This window comes from Macaca nemestrina, unplaced genomic scaffold, assembly GCF_043159975.1.
Source record: "Macaca nemestrina isolate mMacNem1 unplaced genomic scaffold, mMacNem.hap1 Scaffold_54, whole genome shotgun sequence".
In the NCBI taxonomy this organism is placed as follows: Eukaryota; Metazoa; Chordata; class Mammalia; order Primates; family Cercopithecidae; genus Macaca; species Macaca nemestrina.
Window position 1 is genome coordinate 328,768 of NW_027257714.1, and position 20,865 is coordinate 349,632.

General features: G+C 49.7%; 1 protein-coding gene and 1 long non-coding RNA gene across 3 annotated transcripts in view; one reads left to right on the forward strand and one right to left on the reverse strand.

The window, feature by feature from the left end:
• The window catches only part of LOC139361506 (disco-interacting protein 2 homolog C-like), a 61,332-nt gene extending 53,649 nt beyond the window's left edge, over nucleotides 1-7,683 (forward strand). Inside the window, exon 5 of one of the 2 annotated variants that reach the window (XM_071090088.1) lies at nucleotides 191-7,683. The gene's annotated coding sequence lies outside the window, so the exon portion shown is untranslated. The remainder of the gene's footprint in view (nucleotides 1-190) is intronic. The other variant, XM_071090089.1, reaches the window with a different exon arrangement.
• Nucleotides 1-20,865, reverse strand: part of LOC139361507 (uncharacterized) — a 161,329-nt gene that overhangs the window by 53,846 nt on the left and 86,618 nt on the right. The window lies entirely within an intron of this gene.

The window sequence follows — 20,865 nt, forward strand, 5'->3', positions numbered from 1 at the left end:
AAAAAAAACAAAACAAAACAAACAAAACAAAACAAAAAAACCCCACGTCAGTATCACCATTGGTCACATGAGAAAGTGGTGGACACAAGATTTTTATGTTTTAATATTCACTGGAAAGCTCAAATGTCTATCATTGGGAAAAATGTAAGGTACTTTCCTTGAGATGAAAGTCATTTTGTTCATTTTTCAGGCCACACCTGCAAATACCTCCATCTGAAGTGGCATCTTTTGTAAGTCATTCTTTATATAAAGGCGGCCGTTAGTGGAAGAAGTGGTTCTGCAGGTTCATAGTTCAGAGGCACCAGTGCTCTCCCAAGAGATAACCATAAAATCCACAGAAGACGCACCTGTGCACACTTCCTGTTTCTCACTCAGAACATTCCAGAAGGAACCCTGAATCCCAATGCCACAGCGGGACTGAAGTTTGCTCTCACCCACACAATAAACCCAGGGAGCTCCCCCAGCCCCCACCCCGAGGCCACAGCCTTGGTCCTCTATCTGGTCTAGGGGGGCTCCTGCAGCTCCAGCCTAACAGGGAACAGAAGGCACCCACATGTCACAAAGCCCTCCCAAGGCCCAGCGAGCACTTCTGCTTATGTGCCAGCCAAGTGCGTTTGACAATTCTACAGCCAGCTGTACGGCAGGTAGCGAGGTACCCAGCAAATACTCAGGGCTCACGTTACTAAGGAAGGTGCACAGCGAGGTACCCAGCAAGTACTCAAGGCTCACGTTATGGAGGAGGAAACCAGGCAGATAGTGAGGTACCCAGCAGGGTTCACGTTACTCAGGAGGAAAGGAGGGTAGAGACAAGGGGGCTGGAACAGTCTGTCATAAGCTTTAGCATTTACAAGGCTCGCTGAAGATTATCTGATTTGATCGTCACAACAGCTCACAAGATAGGCAGAGGCAAGACTATTTTCACTTCATAAAAAGAGATCCCGAGAACTGATGATGACCACGTGCTCTTCCCACAGGCTCCCAGAAATCCTCCTCAAATCATCTCTCAGTTGTATACATGTGATAATATCTCAGTCACGTCCCCTCTCTGCAGGGGAATTTTACTGCCGCCCTGCTGTTCCTTCGCACCCCTGCCCTCTCCTGCATTTCAGCCATGCCCACCATCCATGGGGAGTCTGCACCACCCCACCCCCGCTGCTGCTGATGGCTTGGGTCACGCTTACCTTTCATTTCCACCTACAGGGACCTGTTCTTCCTTCAAATGCAGCTCAAACTCACTCATTGTGTGAAGCCTTTCTGTCATGTGTAAAATCAGTCTGTGGAATGCTTCATTTAGGAGGTGCTTATGTTGCCTCATTGGCTGTGATCAGGACCAAATTCTGAGCAAACCAGGTGGTCCCCTCTCCCCATCTCTGCTCCAGTGCACTTAAAACAAGGATTCCTGGAAGCATCTTTTTAGTCCAATTCATGCATGAGTCTGCCCCACACACTGCAGAAAAGCCCTGGTGGTCGGTGGTCAGGGCTCAGGGCCCCCCAGGTAGGTAAGGAGAGCTTAGTGCCCTCTCTGGAGTTGTCGCTCAGAGACCCACGGCTGGAAGGGAAGAAACTTGCATCCTGTGAAACATCTAGGCCCCGAGACCCACACTCAGGAGTGGAAAACGGGGAAGGAGCCTTGAACAGACCCTCGGGAGGGCAGACAGTGGGAGCCACGGAGGCCACCAGGAAGGAGGGAGGCAGGCAGTGAGGCCACAGGTGATGTGGCCGGGAGGGAGGTGTTGTGACCAGAGGTGAGGTGGTGGGCGGATGACACGGCGTGGTTTGGGGAGGAGATGTGGCCAGGGGCAATGTGGCCAGGGAAGAAGACACAGCTGGAAGGAAGTGACAAGAGGGGTCTCCAGGCCCCAGACTGTGCCTGATTTATAGATGACATTTTACTTAAGATGTTATATCTAACTTTAAAGAAAAGTAGCAATTTCGACCATTGTGTACATTTAAAGCACGGTACAAATTGAGCACATTTCCCAAACCAAAGAACCGGGCATTGAAGAAAAAATTCATTTAAGATCAGAAATAAAGAGATCCTACAGCTCTTCCAGTCCAATCCCCACCCTAACGTGAATGGGGGGAAAAGGAAGTAGATTCTAGTCAGTCAGCATTAAAGGCAAAACCGATCCACTTTACTTTCTAGACAGAAAACAAGAAGCTCATCAAGGAATCCCTACAAACAGTAGCTTTAGTAGTTCCCGAAATGCAAAATTCACCTACAAAGTAAATCATCTGCTAAGTGTGTATAGAGTAATTTTTTTCATTATTGCCTTCCTCATCTGCAGGGGTTTTTTAGACCTTGTTTCCCCTTAATTGCCTCCAACACCCAGGAAATTTAAACCCCACAAGTAAACTGTGTCTCGATTCATGCCCAGCGTCCTTTGGAGCAGACAGTCCGTTGCTCTAAGACGTTCTTGTCACCTAAGCACCGAGTACAGCCTGAGAACGCACAACACGCACTCACACAAACTCAGACAGTCAACAGGTGAGATACGGCACATGAGGAGGAAGACAAGATAAATGAGCTTCACTGACACCCCAGATCCGACAAGAAATGACACACGCAGCCTGCTCTGGTGCAGGTGACTCCTGGAAAACAGCCAAGGACAGCATTTGGAGAAGCAGCACCGCAGGCCAGGAGGGTCTGGGGGCTTAAGAAGGGAGGGGCGCCCCGACCAGGTACTGGGGGATTCAGAAGGGAGGGGCTCCCCGACCAGGTGGCTGGGGGATTCAGAAGGGAGGGGTGCCCCGACCAGGTGCTGGGGCTTCAGAGGGGATTGGTGCCCCGATCACTTCCTGGGGGCTTCAGAGGCAAGGGGTACCCTGACCACGTGCTGGGACTTCAGACGAGAAGGCACCCCGACCGGGTCCTGGGGGCAGCAGGACAAGCCCAGGGTTCCGTCGTCACTTTTCACTCCCTACTCCCGAATCTCGCCCTGAAGTTGCAGCCAGTCCAGGTATTCATTTACCCATAAAATTAAGTATCTGTGAGTAACACAAGTCACTAATCCACACAGATCTGAGTCTACAGATACCTCCCAGAGACGCCACCATCCCTTCTGGTAGAAGAACAGCCCAGGGGCCCACGCTGCTAGGAAGGGAGACTGTCTCCAGCCTGACGCTGCAGAGTCCTCAACACAAAGTCTACCTTCTGGAACCATGCCGTCTCCTACAGAGGCAACTAGGGGCATGTAGGGTTTTTTAAAATCTTTTTTTTTTCTTGAGACAGAGTCTCCCTCTGTCACCCAGGCTGGAGTGCAGTGGCTCGATCTCGGCTTGCTGCAACCTCTGCCTCTCGAGTTCAAGTGATTCTTCTGCCTCGGCCTCCCGAGTAGCTGGGATTACAGGCGCCTGTCACCGCGCCTGACTATTTTATTTATATTTTTAAGTACAGATGGGATTTCACCTTGTTGGCCAGGCTGGTCTTGAACACCTGACCTCACATGATCCACCCGCCTCGACCTCCCAAACTGCTGGGAATACACGCATGAGCCACGGTGCCCGGCCCATATAGCTATTTAAATTTGACTAAAATTAAATAAAATTAGAAGTTCTCATTTACACTTCAAGCATTCAGTTACCCACAGGTGGCCACTGACCAGAGGCTGGTAGAGATGTCACACTCCACACTGCAGAAGGATCTAGGGACGAAATGGCTCTAAGATCATCTCAGAATCTTTATGTTGAAGCTACTGAAGTTTTACTCTGATTATTATAGACATCAGCATTCTCCCACTTAAAAATGTCAGTGCTATTGCAATGATCAGATCTGTGACTTCCCATCAGCTCTTCTCTTCCTGGATAGATAACTGTAGAGCATCTGCACTCTGCCTCCACACTAAGGGATAGTAGAAGGCTCCGTGTAAAATCAGGGGGAGAAAAAAAAATGAATCCCTAGTCCGCCTTCCCCCCTACGATTTTGTGAAACTCCTCTTAATATGCACAATAACTGCCAGAGTTGCAATAAAGAAGCATCCCTTGACCAGGAAGCAGCAGGGAAGCAAGAGGAGGGAGATGCAAAGACCCTCCGTTCCCTCTGGGACCCCAGGCCCAGCCAGGACTGAGAAGGGCCGCACAGCCCGGCAGACCCGCACACCTGATGCGAACCATACACACGGCTTCCCTGGGCCTCGGTCCCCTGCTCTGCCCTCACTGGCCACTGTGGCTCTGGGTAGAGGCAGCTCCCTGAGCCCCAACACCCACAGCCAGTCCCCTCCTTGCAGGTCTCAGCTGTGCTCCCACTGCCTCCCTGAGGCTTCTCATCATCCGCGTACCGTGTCCACTCTACCCCACAGCCCTTGCTACCGCCCACCCCACCACGGAGCCTAGCACACAGCAGGTGCCCAAGACGCCCCAGTGGGCGGGCATGCCAGGGTAGGGCTTGGAGTTCCAAGGGCCTCGTCCCGCATCACACCACAAACGCCACGGAGGCTGTGGAAGGGGTCCAGGTTTCAGGCCTGTACTCAGCTTCTCCTGGCCCCCGAGGCCAAGAACCTAGCAAGGGAGCGCAGCCGGAAGCAGGGTCCCAAACCCCCTTCATGCTCCTCAAGAGGAAGGGGGCTTCAGGGCACAACCCCACGAGCGTCTTCCTCCTGCCAGGCTGCCTGTCACAGCCCCGACACCTTCACAGCAGGGAAACCCACTCCTGTGAGGAGAAAACCACCAAGTACAACAGGAGCCACGTCCCCCGCAGCGTCTGCTGAGCCCAATAGCGACAGCAGCAGCCGGGCCCCCACTCAGCACACACAGACTCCGAACCCGCCACGCACACCACAAGGCCGACCATCTTGAAGCTCAGCTTCCACTCGTCAGGGCCCTCCTTCCAGGAGAGCTCGGCATGTCTATCTTCCCTGGGCTCACAGAAAGGAGTGGGACCCAACCCCGAGTGTGCACAAAGTTAAGCTCCCACTAGCTGTGCAGACAACCTCCCTAGCCCTGGACTGAGAAGGGGCCAAGCGCAAACAGCCATATTTTGCCCGCACAGGTACGGAATTCAGTCAGCTCTCTCAATGAAGTCGTGACAGGTCAACTCCAGGCTCCTCAGTGCTCTGGGGTTCACCTCGGGCCACTGCACCTTTGAAACGTGGCTGTGGACTCCTCTAGGGTGCTCACTTTCACGGCCCATTTCATTCAGACACTGCAGGCCCCTACCGTGGTGTCAATACCCAGGACACCCCTGCTGGCATCCTCTGAGATGCTGCTGCAGCTGCTGTGATCTGAGAACAGCCATGCACAGGCATCAAAGGGAGGACTTCTCAAGTCTCCTCCAGGGGCAGTGACTACAGCTTTGAAAGACGTTGCACTGAATCCTGGGTGAGCCTGGCTTGGTCCGCAATCTAATCCGGGTTGCTGGGGAGACACACTCTGTTGTAATTGACAGAGGCTGTGGGTGGCAGCTCTACCAAGACTGATAATTGCAACTAGTCTGAGATTTACTATCCATACTTTCTATTTGATGTTTCAAAGGAAAGCATCGTGAAGTTCCAGTAGCAAGGAATTTTCTACAATCTATCACATTAAGATACAGCAGAAATGTAGCTAAAATGTTCATAGGGTCTATGCAGAGGAAGAGATGGGTCTATTTCAGGAAAAGTGCTTGCTGGCTTTTTAGAAACATAGTGAAATCCCTGACAAGTAAAAGGTTGTTTATACTTTTTCTTTGGAACAGAGGGAAAGTTCTTTCTTATTATTTGAATACATTAACTATATTTAAGTGTTCTGGTAGACTGAGTATTAAATATTCAAAAGGAAGTAATTCTGTTCGGTCTATTTCATTCTTTAAATGTAGCTTTCAAAAACTGACAAATACCTGGCCGGGTGCAGTGGCTCACGCCTGTAATCCCAGCACTTTGGGAGGCCGAGGCTGGTGGATCACGAGGTCAGGAGATTGAGACCATCCTGGCTAACACGGTGAAGCCCTGACTCTACTAAAAACGCAAAAAAATTAGCCTGGTGTGTTGGCGGACACCTGTGGCCCCAGCTACTCGAGAGACTGAGGCAGGAGAATGGCGTGAACCTGGGAGGTGGAGCTTGCACTGAGCCGAGATCACACCACTGCACTCCAGCCTGGGCGACAGAGCAAGACTCCATCTCAAAAAAGAAAAAATAAATAAAAAGTGGAAAACACCCCATATCTGCCCTGGCTCCGGCCATCTCCATGGAGTGGACAGAGCTTGAGAAAAGCTCACTGTGGAGGCGTAGAAGGCCAGGCCGGGCCTGGCCGGGCCGGGCCTTTGCTCAGCAGATGAGCAAGAGGGTCAGCCACCCTAGTGAAGAAGCCCATGTTTGCTATGTTACTGATGATACCCACATAAATTTCTATTTGCCTCCCACACAGACCTGGGATCTATGTTTGAGCAAGCGACTCATACCAACAGTCCCTCCATGCCATCATTTCCCTGACCTCCCCCAGAAAAGCCAGGCCAGGCAGCGTCCCCACACGGGCACTGGGGCCCAGGAAGATCCTGGTCCTGCCCCTCTTCTCTCTCGTCCCTGCAGCACCCTGGCTTGCTGTGGAAGCCCAGCAGTGATGGCTGAACCCACGTTCACCTGGGGCATTCAGAAGAAGCCTCTGTGCAGAAATCAACTGGGAAGGAGGGCTGTGTGTGCTGGTGCTGGCAGGTCACTCCAATGGATTTGCAGAACTCAGTTTTCAACACAGGTGCGCCACCAAGTCCCTCAAGCCCTTTGTGAGCCTAGAGCCACAGAGCCATTTGCGGCATTCTCACAATCTCTAACAACCCTGCACAGAGGCCCTGTTTTTCCAAAGGACCATAAAATTTTCCGTGTAGACAAAGTTTGACATAATGAAATAAAGTGAAGTCACCACTTCTATTTTCTATTAATCCATTCATTCAAACAAGTATCTCTTGAGTATGTGCATCGAATACTGTGGAATTAGGATTTAGTCCATGCCTTCAAGAAATATACATCACAGAAGAAAAGGTATAGCTTGTAACTAACAGTGCTGAACAGGCAAGAAATAAACATCATAGAAGGAAAGGTAGAGCTTGTAACTAACGCGTCATAGAAGGAAAGGTGTAGCTTATAACTAACAGTGGTGAACAGGACAGAATTTCACAGGCTCATCAGGAGCCACCGAGGAGGAAGCCATGATTCACATCCACCTGCAGTAGATAAATGTTTCCCGGATAAAGTAACTTTTCTACAGTGATATCTGCTCCTTATTGTTTAATCCTGCTCGATAGGGTATTAAATTACCACTTTATGTGCTGCTTATATAAAATACATCATTGTCAGGGGAGGTTATAAAATAATACTTCACACAAGCTTGGGCTGTGAATGGTGTGAGGCAATGGGACGATGTGTTCCCGTGTTCTCGAGACGCAGAAGGGTCAAGACCCTGCTTCCCTTCTCCTCCCCACCGCCCTGTTCCCAGATGAGGGGTGGAGGCAATGCCGCCGGGCAGTCCTAGAGCTGGCTCCAGGGCCAGGACAGCACGCCCAGACTCTCTGTGCCCCATGTGACAAATACAGACTGTGGGGCAATCACCAATTTACCTGGCAGTGGGGAGAGTCCTTCGTCAAAAGCCTGTGCTTCCAGGAGCCAGGACAAAGCAGGAGCCCCTAGGAAAACAGTTCCGGGTGCTCCTGAAACCTGGGCAGAGTCACAGTCTGGCAGAAAGCACCAGTGATGCAGGTGTGCCCAAGACTGGGAGGATGGCCAGATGCCTGGAGACCAGACCGGCCTGCAGGAGATGACCACCTCTCTCTGGCTTATTAGAGACAGACAGTCTGGGCTTCACTTTTGTATGTGGAGTCTCACAGTACAGAAATGTCACACAGAGATTAGACTTCGTATACCCCATAATTTTTAAATTTAAAAAACACAATTATTTCAACTAATTCTAAATCCAACAAAGAAAAATAAATAAGTATATAAACGCATACATCCAAAATGTAAGCCACAATCTCTTTACCCATAGGAGACCCAAAATTTAGTTTACCTTTTCTTCAGTATTATCACTTTTTTTTTTAAGCCATTACTGAGGTGTCTCCTCACCGCCCCATGAGGAGGTTCATGGGCTCTTCAGGGCTGTTTGCTGTTTCATCGTTTTTTAGATTTAAGGGCAGGATCATTTTCCCACACTTGCTTGCTTCCCTGATCACCAATTTTTCACAAGGACATCATTGTGCCTCAGAAAACCTAGTAACTGAACTTCATTAAAAGTGAAAACAATAAGGACATGTTGGCTGCTATGACAGCATCCTCAGTCACCGAATCTCCCTGGGGGACCCGACACACCCCCAAACTCCTTGGAACTCCAGCATGCAGGTATCGCTGTGGCGGACAGGACTGACCTACCCTGGGGAGGCATGAAAGCAAAGAGAAGAGAAAGCAGGTGACTCATTTAGGAAACTTCGGTGATTCTCTCGAGTCACGTTTCTCAAGGTGTCAGGGGAGAGCCACATGCAGGGAACCTCCTTGGCCTGGCAGGTGGCAGACTCCTGGGACCCTCCTCAGACACGTTAATCAGAGAATCTAAAGGCGGGTAGACTCTGAAAAGTATCTGTAAAGGAAGGACTTAGCTCTGCTGTGACCCCACTACACATGGGGTCACGCAGGATGCTGCTTCCGGCGTCCAGTCTCCATTTCACTCTCCTGGGAGGAACACCCGTCAAGTCACAGAGCACGGTCTTCAGCGAACACCTTCCTGCGCGACCTCCACTGTCTCCCAGCCCTGCAGGAGTAGCCGCCGAGTAGGGGAAACAAGTCTTTGCTCCTGACCCGGCCACCTTGACGCTGGGCATAAGACCAGCACTGCTACGTCTCTGGGGAAAGGAGCGGCCCTGGGCAGGAATGCACTTGGCAGCCCCGGGGAGTGGCCAGGTGTGGACGACCAGGCCTCTGCCCGCAGACACGTCAGCACGGCATCCTGGAGCAGAACTTCCAGCCCAGCTGAGCCTACAGATGGCTGCAGCCCTGGACAGCATCTTCACAGTGACCCGGGGGACTGGGCCAGAGCCGCTCAGCAGGGCTGCCCTGAATTTCCAACCTGAAAAAGCTGTACAGTCGTACGTGTATGTTGCCTTAAGCCCCTAGGTTTTGGGGTCACTTGTCACACAGCGACAGACAGTGGATGTGCACGGACTCCCAAGGCCACGATGGCCTCTGCCGGCCTCACCCGGGCTGTCTCATCTGTTCCCGTGACATCACGTTTCTCAGAGCCAAAGGCTGCCAGGGCCCCCTCTTTTCTTCACGACGTCGTTACAAGCTCACGATACAAACTGAAAATACCCAATATGTAAAATACAACGTATGACGCAATACAGGGTGAACGCGCAGGCACATACACAGGCGAAACAGGTGCATGCGCGAAACAGGTGTATGAACACAGGAACAGGTGTACATGCATGAAAGAGGTGAACGTGTGAAGGTGCACACGCGTCAAACACGTGTGCATATACACATGAAAGCACCAGACATGAAGGGCTGTCTTTGGGAGCCTGGTTTTTAGACATCTCCCTCACCCTTTTACATCTGCACGATCACAAACACAGCACACCACAGTACTGAGGGGAAGCCCCAGCTTCTCATGGGGGCACATGAGGCTTTTTATTTATGCCACAGGTTGCATCACTACATCCTAGAACTGCAAGGCCCCCCACTGCCAGGACTGAGTCAGGTACACCCTGTGCTCCAAGGACCAGGCCGCCTGCCAGCCCATACGGACCTGCCCCTCAGATGGTGCAGCTGCTTCTATAACAGAGGCTCAGCCCTACCCAGAGACCTGCAGTACCTGTTATTAAATCAAGACTTGGCTGTGGGTAAACGTGAAGATTTTTATTAAACATGACTCTGCAACATTCAAAGGACCATAACTGAATGCTCCTTTCACAGCCACGGCGTGTCCAGACGCTCATGGAGAAGGCCAGGGCGTGGGAACCCACGGAGCCCCGACAAAGCAGACTCGGAGCTGAGTGGCGCAGTTAGCACCGATTTTGTTTGACACTTGCCTTTTATATTCAGAATAAAATAAAAAACAAGACGCAAAAATAGCTCACATTCTATTTCAATTCTCTATTTTTGTAGTAACTGGGCCCCTTTCCCTCTGCTTTCCCAGCCAAGCGATAAATAGGCCCAGCTGGGATTTGTCAAAGTCTGGACCTCTGTTGTAGAGTAAGTGAGGAGGGTAGGGAGGGGAGCAGGAGTGGTGAGGAAGATTGGGGGATAGGGAGGGACAGAGGAAAGGAGAGAGAGAGAGAAACCCCCGAGGACTGGAGGCAGGAGGGATGCTCCCTGGCAGCCTCAGGTTCCCCATTCCAAGGTAACTGAGCTGGCATCACGCACGCGGTACCGTCATATGACTTGGCTGACACACGCCAGAATGACAACAAAATGCTTGAGGAGAAGACTAAGCACCAGCATCTTCAGATTAAGGTAGTGTCCCGGTTTCACGCTTGCCTTGTATGACATTGTATAAATTGTAAAGATAACACATTTTCTTACCAGCCACGCTGTTCCCCAAATACTAACTATAACAAAGATCAGACAGCATCTGAGTACTGAGCGTGTGTTAAGCCCGGTGAGGTAGGCATCATTTACTTTGCTAGAGAAAGAAACAGGCTCTGAGAGAAACTTCCTGAAGCCAGGCAGCTGTCTCCAAACCCACCTCGTGCCTCCTGACCCTGAAGGTGGAGGACCCAAGTCATTCACGTCAATAATTTACCTACATGCATGTCAGATTGAGATTCAGCCCCCAGATCTAATCATCTCTATGCAGGAATGTGTCAGGAAGGTATACAATTCTATGAGTTCGACCTGGGGGAACAAAGGCAGGCACCCTCGACACAGATGTAGGGCGGAGGTGGGCGCCCAGCGCAGGAGCATGTCCAGCCCTGCCCAGTCACACAGCCACCCTGCCATGCCAGTGCAGGAGCCGCCACCGCGTCTCGGGGAAAAGCAGCTTCTCCTGCACAGGAATCTACCCCTCAAAGTGTGTTCCTGAGAAGGTGTGGACCAACATCTCAGAAATTAGACACCGTGTAACACGCTTATCTATACAGGCTGCCTATGTCAGGGAATCACCAATAATTCCCATCTCGCCATCAATTATTTCTGGTAAATACTGATTATTCTAAGTTAACTGAGGCAACACAAGAACAATATAATGGAAATGTCAGAGTCAATCAGCTCCACCTGCTGAAGAGCTGGGACTAATGATGAAACCTAAGGAATCCTGGAGAACGCAGCAGGATCCCAGACCCCGCGGACCACCCCAGCCTCCTTCCACAGGAGAGTTAGTCGTGGGGCCAAGGAACGGCTTCCCAAGGAATCTCAGAGGATCTCAAGGTCTTGAAAGTTTAATGGGAATTGAATATTTGCATCTGAGTCACACGAGCACATTAAAAGTAAAATTTCCTCTTTCCACTAGAATTATGAGCTTGCGGCAGCGACACTGGCTGTATCTCATGCTCGTGAGAGGTTTGGGCACAGCCGCGCATCTCTGGTGAATCATTTATAATAATGAAAGAAGTGCTTGGGCCCTCGATCCAGGACCACAGACCCCACCAACGAGGGTCTAAACAGGACAAGCCTCGGCCTGGAGAGGCTGGTGTCCGTTGGGGCTGGGAGGAGCACCAAGGAAACTCAGGGGCAAGCCCCACCCAAGCTCAGCATGTCCTACCCCACGCAGTCGACATCAGCCACAGGGATCTTTTGTTCTTTTTTGTTCAGGAAGGAACATATTAAAAAGCCCGGGGCCCAGGGCCTGGAATCCTCAAAGCTCTCCACAGAGCCGGGTTAATTGGCACCTTCCGTCATGTTAAAATCAACTATATATGGCTGCTGAGGGCATCTCAGAGCAGGTGCAACGCTGAGCTTTCTTGCTGTCTGGGGAAAGCAGGAATTCCAGGCCTCTGCCTTCCTACCTCCCCAGAGGCTCTAGCCCAGATGAGCTCAACTTCTCCCAGGTGAGGAGCACAGAAAAGCTTCCCACATGCCCCTCAGGTCACACACGAGCGGTGCAGACCCTTGCACCTTGGCACGAGCCCTCCCAGAGGCAGAAGCCCAGCCCTGTGGCCCCGGCCTGGCAGGAGGCAGCTGCTGGGGCCCCTGCTCAGGGTTCAGCACAGCGAGGTCCAGCCACAGCAGGTGAGACATCCACCATCCGGCCATTCATCTTTAACCTAAAACAGACACAGGAATTTGGCAAGGGGTTCCTTCCCCTGACAAACCCATCCTTCCTGTTCTCATCTCTCCCTCCTGCCCCAGTACTGCGCCCAAGGCCACCCAGCACTGCGCCCAAGGCCTGACTCCCAGTTTCACAGGGAATCCAAGACAATTAAGAATTTGAGAAACTGGGAGCTACACCGAAAATGAGTCGGTAAAGCCAGTGTCCACTGATCCTCCCCTCCCCACAGCGGAGAACAGTCCTCGGGATAAAACCCACGGGGCAGGGAAGACGCGATCAAGGTGGGCAGGACAGAGGAGCCACAAAGCAGGTGGTTCGGAGAACAAGGCCACGTGAACACAAAGCTAAAGTGCTCAGCGGCTGGAAGACAAAACACAGGAGACAGAAACACTGACCATTTAAAAAGAAAAGAAAAAAAAAGCCTCACTCTTAAGAGTCCATCAAGATTTAAGTTCTCAAGTCACAATGTATCAGCACAGACTTCTCATAATGCCTGAAACTTGGCGCAGTAAACTCGTGAATCAGTTCTCCCAAGTCCATCGTTTTCTTTGATGAGCCTCTTGAGTCTCAGGCTGGTTTCAAAGTAAGCCCTTCTCTGTTTGTTGATGACTTAATAATTAACATACTTGAAAACACATTGACTTCCAAATTAATCTGCTAATAAAATATTAATTACTACACTAGCTGTTATCCACAGAAAAAAACACAATCACTTTCTGGTTTTAAAAACATTAGAATTCGAAGCCCCTTTGCCCATCTGAACAGCCCCGGCTTTTGTCAAGGGCATTCCAAAGCTAATCTGAAAAACTAGTCCAGGCCATGATTGCTGGGGGGTCGGACTTGCCTCATCACCCCACCTCCCTTCTGGAATTAGACAGAACTTAGACGCTTAGTCTGATGGGAAACATTTGCAATCTATTCTCTCCAAAGCTACCTGGAGGATTTCCTCCACATGACAAAGCCTTGGTCTCCACAACCCCTTATCTGACAACTCTCTTAACCAACTGTCAATCAGGAAATTTTCAAATCTACCTATGACCTGGACACCCCTGCTTCCAGTTGTCCCACCTTTCCAGACCAAACCCATGTACATCTTACATTTATTTGATTGATTGTCTTATGTCTCCCTAAAAGCTATAAAACCAGGCTGGGCTCTGACCACCTTGGGAATATGTTCTTAGGATCTCCTGAGGGCAGTATCAAGGGCCATGGTAACTCATTTGGCTCAGAATAAATCTCCAAATGCTTCACAGAGTTTGACTCTTTGCTGACACGGTACCTTTCATGGGTATTCATCTGGGGGACTCACAATCAACCGGAGGCATCAGTTGCCCACTGTGCAGAAGTCTCTGCAGGACTGAGCCTCTGGCACGGGGACTCCAACCCCTGAAGCAGCAGCTGTCTCACGTCGCATGGCCTGATAGACCTGCACCTCCAGGGCTTCTCATTTCACAGTCTCAGCAACAAATCTACCAAACGTGATCAACATCACAGAATATTCCTCGGGGCTTTTGGCTGTTGTTTCTCCCCAAGTTTACTCTAGAACCAGAATGGCAACACTCGGAACAGGATGGTTCTCAGTCACCGACCCTCCTGGTAAATACACTGTCTCCAAGGCCCTTTCCCGCCAGTCACAGCTTCCTTCATGTCAGGCTCGAAGGCCACCTCCCCAAGAAGGAAATCTCTTCAATCCAGCAATCACAGCTCCTGTTCCCATCTAGAGCTTGTCTGCCAGGAAGGGAAGACTCCTCATTCCAGAGACAGCAGGTGCCACAAACTCAGGATATTAGCCATTGCGAAGGCAAACACTCATGAAATTAATAGACTTTTTCCTCCTTGGATACTGACGTTTTCTCTTCTGGAGGTCAGCCAAGGCCATCTGCACGAGTCACGAGCGTGATGGCTCCAGCCCCTCCTTCAGTGTCAGGAGTGTGGCTCCACTCTGAGACCCTCCTGCATCAGCCAGGCCATGCACCTGTTCCCACGACTGCTGTCAGCGGACTACAGCGATTCTAAGATAGTCAGCAAGCTGACGTTCCGAAGGAAGCATTTTAAAGAAAAATGTGTAAGTTTTATTGCATGAAATCAGCTACATCTTTTGCTACTCCAGAGGCTTGTTTTGCTTTCCTCAAGGTTCTCTACAATGATCCTGACAGTCAAGGTTCCCAGTTACAGGCAGAGGGTTGGGCAGGCCGCGTCTGATGTGTAACACACACAGAGGATCCACGTCAAAGGATTTTCCCTGTTCACCAACATCATCAGGACAAACTTTAAACAGTAATAATCTGTCTGTCTGGAAAACTGAGCTCACTTGAGGACTAATGCAACAAATGTATTTGACAAAGTTGCAGGTGGACGTTTTAGTGAATGAATCACTATTTCAAGGAGGATAAAGGCTCACTATTCAAAGGCATGTTTTTGTCAAGTTTTCTAATTTCAGTTTCATGCATTTAAATCATGAAGTGAGACTTGTACCTGATACATTACAGAATCTCTACAAAATAGACAAAATTCCAATTCTGTACCTTCACTCTCATTCTTTTCCATATGTGTACAGATGGTCGTAATTTAAGTTGGCATTCCAACAGGATTTCTAAATTAAACTGTCTTCTACTTTAAACACTACGTGTTAAACATTACACGTGCCATTGTTCAACATTTATAGCAGGGTCTGTATGGCCCATTTTAAAGATTTATTCCTCACTAAAAACAAGCGTTTAAACAATAAATGGTTTACTCTAAAATATTCTAGAGACAGAGATACATTTGGAGAGTGGACACACTTAACACAGAAGTACGCAACATCAAACAGGCACAACCAGCAGTGAGGGTGGAAAGGGCGCCATGTGAGTGCCCCTAAAAACACACACAAGCCTGGCTGCTTAAAAGGAATGAATATAGCTCAACACTCCTATGTGAACATTGATGTGTCTACTGCCTTACAGAATCCTCCTAGCTGAGCTGCAGGAATCTTCTTTGGAACCTTTTCTCACCTACACTGCCTACAGGTGCCCACTGGGCTCCCTGGGCAGTATCATGTTTTTGTTTAGAATATCACACTATTTGGAGGCCTGTTTAATCCCAAGTCAGAGCCTTATCATAACTCAGACACCATCCCTCAGGGCTTGTGGGCTAACTTCGGCTAATGCAGGCTGCTCCACAGTGCCCTGCAGATGGGCTTGGTGCATCCACACGATTTTAGGATTTGGGGCTGCCGTTTTCTGCAGTCACAGATGCGGACTTACAGATTCATCATGACTGAAGGCAGCACGCATTTTTATGTTCCTTCTGTAATGGTAATAATCATGGCAACATTTCCTCGATCCTTAGAAAAGCCTCCTAACAGCAGTTGCATTCCACCCCCTTCCTTAAAATTAATAGAATTTACCAAACTAGGTGAAATCAGTCTTCATGAGAAAGTGAGAAATCAGTGTTCACACAATGGCATAGTAGCTGGGCATAGAGTGTATGTCAACATCCCAAACTAAGCACCCATCACAGTTATTCCCAACTCGCAGGAAAGCTAGAAAATTTAGAAGGCTTAAAACATAATTATAAATGAAAATAACAAGAAATCAAAGCTTTTGAGGAGCATTTGTTAGCCAAGCAAGGAAAGCCATTAACCAGTGCTGATTACATTGCATTTGATTACAGCAGCCAAAGACGTGTCCAGAGGAAGAGACTTTTAAAGATTAGTCTTTCGGTAAGAATGGTTGCTTAACAAGTTCAGACTACTGGGGTACACCAATTATCAATTAAAAAGCAAGGCAAACTAGTGTGAGTCATTTTCCTTAATCCTTAATGCGTCAAAAATTACCACATTGGCCAAGCTGGTCTCCAACTCCTGACCTCAGGTGATCTGCCCGCCCCGGTCTCCCAAAGTGCTGGGATTACAGGCGTGAGCCACCACGCCTGGCTGAGAACTGTTTGACAGAGGCTGAGGGGAGGCTCCTGTCCCTTCCTGGGACATCCACATCCCACCCAGTTTCCAATATCGACTATGACACTCGAAGCATCACAGCAAGGGCAGCTGCATCCCCGCAGTTCTCTGCACTCATGCCACAGCTGCGTGAGCAGCCGCAGCCCTGGAGCTGCCACTCAGCCTTATCGTGCTGGCACAAGCACATCAGAAACTACCAAGCCCCCAAGAGGGAGGATTGGGGACCCAGGGGAGTGAACCAGGAGGGAGGAATGTGGCCCAGGAGAGTAGGGAGGAGTGGGGGCCCTGGGGAGTGAACTATGAGGGAGGCGTGGGGGCTCAGGGGAGTGAACAAGGAGGGAGGCGTGGGGGCCCAGGGCAGTGAACCAGGAGGGAGGAGGGTGGAGTTCGGCCCAAGGAGTGAACCAGGAGGGAGAAGTGTGGTGCAGGGGAGTGAGTCAGGAGGGAGGAGGGAGGAAAGCGGTCCAGGGAATGAAGCAGAAGGCTCTGGGTGTAGCAAGTTCACACACCACAAATACCTCCCAATCCATCCGCGTGCAGGGAGGGGATGGAAACCACACAGGACCTGCAGCACTTTCTCCTCGCAGATGAGGAGTGAGGATACCGACTCATGCACAAAATCAGAGCTAAATTTCTACCACGGTGGGGAGACGCTTCATAGACCCAAATGGGTACAAAAAGAAACCAATCATACAAGATCAGTGGATGGAATGGGATCAGAAATTTAAGCCTGTAATGAGTTTTCAGAAAAAACTTCACTTTATCTGCAAGATGACTGCAGCTCTGCTTGATCATTTCTGCAAATGTCTAACTCATGATGAGCCATCTCAGAGCCGTTCAAGAGGAGTAACAAAATCAAAACGCCACGGCATCCTCCGTATTTTAGATAGCCTGCAACAGTATGGAAATGAGCAGCGGTGCCAGAGCTTTCAAGTTTGTTTGAAGTAAATTTCAGCATGAGGGCAGCATCTTTCTGGCTGAAGCAATGAGGTAGGCTCCTGCTCACCGCATGGGAGACCAGCTTTTAGCTAAGCTGCTGTTAAGGGTCTGCAAACCATGATCCCCGACCGAGCCTTGGACATGGATTTTTACACGTTGAAGTTTTCACAAAAGACATATATGCAGAGACTTCTGTGGCCCTAAAAGCATAACACGTTGCCTACTCTGCCCTTTACAGGAGCTTCTAGCTTTGCTGTCAGTTACAAAGTGTTTCTATAAAATAATGTCACTGATTCTCAAGCATGCCAGCAAAAGTCACACTTCTCAACAACCCTCAATGGAGATGCACCATCCTGTGTTTCACACAGATTTTAGATTTTTAAAAGCCAAAATAAGGGAGGTAATTCAGCTAAGTATTATAGTAACACAATTTGAGATACTTAATGATGTGTGACAACAGAATACTTGGCATTCCTGTGAGGCAATAAACTAGCTCAAACACAAAATAACAAATCAAAGCATCTTTTGGCCTCTCAAAGTGATCAGTGAAATTGGAAATAACATTCAGTTAAATGACACTAAAAAAAAAAAAAAAAAGCACAAACAAAACAAATACTACTACACCATCACTCCTTAAATTTATTTAACTACTGCTGCCAAATAAAATGGAGAGACTTCTTACTGCAGGGTAATAATCGGCCATTGTCATCATGAAATAGACCACTGTGCAGGCTCAGGCCCTCCAGCCCACAAAGGCAGGGGCAGGGAGGAGAAACGATGGCCAGAAACAAAGGGACAGGGCAACCATGACCTAGTCAGCAATTGTACCCTCCCACCTTTCTTCTGGACTTACAATTTTGGAGCCATCTGGGTTTACCTTCCTATGTCCATAAGTCAGCAAGTTCTCAAAGCCAGAAATCTACAATACTTCTGGCAGCCAAGTCCTCTCGGCCTTCCCCCCATGTTTTAGGGCCTCATCAGCTCACCCCTGGATAGTATCAATGGCCTCGGAGCTCCAGTCAACCTTGCACTCCACAGACTCAAGTATGCCAAGAGCCACTCCAGGCTGCCACTGCCATGACCAAAGGCTTTCAGAGACAGTCGCCAGCACTGCACAAATCCATGTGGCTTCACCAGGCGCAAAGCGGCTCCAGCATTCCATCCAGTCTGTCGCTGCTACCATAGCTGTGAGTCTAGGATGTGTCAGGAAGGGAAGGAAGACACCATGTACATCATCTCATTTAAGCTTCAGTGTCACAAGGTGGATTTTGTCGTGCCCGTTTTATGGATCAGGAAAGTTTTAAGGAGGGCAAGCACAGGGCCCTGCTGACACAAGAGCAAGACCCGCAGAGGCCTGGGCATGACCCCCGCCCCACGCTCCCTGGGTCCTGATATCCACTCCTCCCCCGTGGGAGCCTGATCCTGGGTCTGCCTGAATTGCTACCATTCCTAAGACACGACTCACGTCTGCCCACCTCCTCCTTTATCTGTTTCCCGCAGCCCTGAGGCGTGTGTGCTCTTCCATCCAGACAGACATCACACTTCAGCTCCTGCATCTGACATCACTTCAGCCAAAAGCTTCTCTCAAACCTCCCCCCACACCTGCCGGTCACACAGGTCTGCACCCATCACCTTTCTCACACGAAATCTCACATATTCCTGTGTAGCACCATCCAACTGATGATAGTCTGAGAGGAGGAAGCTTTGTAGATAAGTCCACGTTCTACTTTGCTCCCAGCCCTCCGTCTTGCGTCTTGCATGAGGCAACCGATTAACAGCAATTTCATTTCAGCACAACATTTCCATTTGAAGAAACGCAGAGCATAGGGCTCTGGTCATAATTAAAAGCTTGTTTCATTTGTCATTTGAAATTCCATGTACTGCTGCAACAGCAGCACCCCCTCCTCGCCAGGCTCTGCCCTAAGGACATCTTTCTTCCAGCGCTCGATTCCCATCAGAACCCTGGCAGTGAGAGCCCCGCAGGTTTCCCAGCGCCTCGGGCTGCGGCTTCCACGCTGGGCCGGCACTGACAGGACCGGAATGGTGCCCCCAACAACTACAGGATCGGAAGCTGGTCGACTGCTCTGTAGGATGGAGACATGTTAGTAATCCCCGACATTTCCACTGACAGGCTGCTCAGGTAAACTGGGAAAAATCCACAAACTAGAAAGAATCCATGGGGAGGAGCACTTCTGTCTCCAACCTGGCAGCAAACGGTGGCTGTGCAGACGATCTCTTCAGGAAAACTATCGACTGTATCTCAGGTCAACAACAGCCCCGCTGAGGGCCAAAAAATCAGCTCCCCCGGCCCTCACTTCCTAAGGGTCAACCCTCCCAGGCCACCTCTCCTGGAAGATCAGCTCTGACGCACCCACGACGGTCAGGAACCGGCTCTGGGACACATTTCCCAGGCTCCTGCCCACCGCCCTCTCTCTTCTTCCTCCTCCATCTCCCTCTTCACTCCCATCCGCCCTCCCCCTTTTGCTTCCCTTCTCTCCTTTCCTCTCCCTCCCTCATTTCCTTTCAGCCCTCACCTTCCTCACTGCACTTCCCTATGGAACTCAGCTGACGCATTCTCAGGTCAGTAGAGGTTTCTTTCACTCTGTTTTTATTGCAATGATCATTCTTAATGAACAGAAACCTGTTTCGGACCAAGTGGATGCCACCTCCTGACCAACTGCTGCCCCGCGGCTCCGTGTCCACTCAGTGTCCTCACGTCGCAGGTGCCCAGCAGTATGGCTGTGACCAGGAGTAGCAACATGGGACATGAGAGAGGTATCCCAGCCAAGAGGCCCTGCAAAGCCTCCCCAGCAAGCCGGAGCAAGGCCCAGGGCGGTAGGGAGAGCGCCGTGCTCACGATGTAGGCAGTTCAGCTTCCGCAAACTGTCCATCGACTGCAACTTACTTTGTTTCCATGGTTACAGAAGAACCATAAGCATTCTGAAATATGTTCTTGGTTTCATGTTTGCGAAATCTAAGCAACATTATAAGAAAAATCACTGAATTCTGCCCGAGGCTCTAGGGGTGTTTTCCTCTCTGAAAGGAGCCCCTTCCAGGACTTGGGATTGAGTGACAGCCTTCAAAATCACGGTTATCCTGGTGGTAACAGGGAACTCCTCAGCCCGCCGGGATCTGGGGCCCTCGACAGCCCCCACGGTTCCAGACGCCAGTGTTCTAAGAATCACACATGTGCAGATAGCAAAGCTTGCTGCACACACGCCAGGTGCTAACAAGCCCCAAACGTCTCACTCATACTTGCTAACCACATCGCTTCTCTCAGCCTCCACGGCGTTTCACACTCTGCCTTTATACAGAGATGAACCATGCGTCCTGAGCGCTACAAAGATTCAACTCCTTCCGGGAACAGGGGTGCATCTTTCCATCACGGGGTCCTCACTCCAGCTGGCACAGGATTTGCAGAGTGGGCGAGTCTAATGTTGATGACACTTTCTCAATATTCCCTTCACACCCCTCCAAAAACAAGAGTGCTGCCAGCTTCTTACCGACGTTGTAATGAGCAAAATATTTTTCTCTTATTTGTCACTTTTTAACGTAATACTAGTGAAGAATGTGACTCTGGATGTACACTGTAAGCACCCACACCGTGAACATTCTGCTCTCCTGTGACTGTATTCACAGGTCACAAGGACAAAACTTCTCCATAGTAGCCAGAATATATATATATATATATATATATATATATATATATATATATATATATATATATATATATATTTATATATTTATATATATTTCATATATAAATATATATATATATATTTTAACATGACTTCCACTCATCTTAAAGTCACAGATGTGGCTTTTCCTT